This window comes from Chrysochloris asiatica, unplaced genomic scaffold (genome assembly GCF_000296735.1).
Source record: "Chrysochloris asiatica unplaced genomic scaffold, ChrAsi1.0 scaffold00464, whole genome shotgun sequence".
NCBI classification, from domain to species: Eukaryota; Metazoa; Chordata; class Mammalia; order Afrosoricida; family Chrysochloridae; genus Chrysochloris; species Chrysochloris asiatica.
The window spans coordinates 475,219-476,088 of NW_006408982.1; the positions used below are offsets into that span (position 1 = coordinate 475,219).

Consider the following 870-nt stretch of genomic DNA (forward strand, 5'->3'; position numbering starts at 1 on the left):
GCACGAGCTGGTTCCCGCCCCGCCCCCACAAGCCCAAAGGAGCTGGGGATGCCGCGGCGCCCTTTCAAAAAGCCTGTAATTCCTTGAACAGTGATTTCTCAAAGAAGCGGGTCTAATGCTCTGGTGCACTAAGATTCACGCGGGCTGTGAGACTGTGAATTCCTACCTGGGAGGTTTAACTCGCGAGTTGTCCCCCCCTGAATTTGGAGCCCCCACTCACCCGCACCGCCTGGCCGCCCTCCGGAAGTCCTCCCTTTGTTTCAATATTTTGCATGTCGTTTTTCAGTTCTGCCTTTACCATCTCTTGAAAAGACTATCACCTCCCCATGCAATATATTTAGGTGTTTTGTAAAAAATCTGTTGGCCATATGTAGATGGGGTAATTTCTGGATTCACGATTCTGCTCCATTGATATATGTGTCTTTCATTTTACCAGTAACAATCTGTTTTGACCACTGTAGCCATGTAGCAAATTTTGAAGTCGGGGAGTGACAGGCCTCCAACCTTATTCTTCTTCTTAAACAGTGCTTTGCTTATGCTGGGTCTCTTTCCTTTTCATATAAAGTTTGTAATTGTTTTCTCCGTCTCTTTGAAGAATGTCATTGGAATCTGGATTCGGATTGCATTATATGTATAAATTGCTTTGGGCAGTACTGACATTTTCACAATGTTAAGTCTTCCTATACAGGCGCATGGTACATTCTTCCATTTTTGGAAGGCTCTTTTGGTTTCTTTTAGTAGTGTTTTGTAGTTTTCTTTATATAAGTCCTTTGTTTCTCTGGTACATGTTGGGGGTCTTCCTCTTTCTATCCGATCCTCCATCTTACCAAGCATGATATACTTCTCCAGAGACTGTTCCCTCCTGACAAT

The 870-nt window shown here is 44.0% G+C and overlaps 1 pseudogene; it reads right to left on the minus strand.

The window, feature by feature from the left end:
* LOC102842853 overlaps positions 1-274 on the minus strand; it is a 95,058-nt pseudogene extending 94,784 nt beyond the window's left edge.
* Between the last annotated feature and the right edge of the window lie 596 nt (positions 275-870).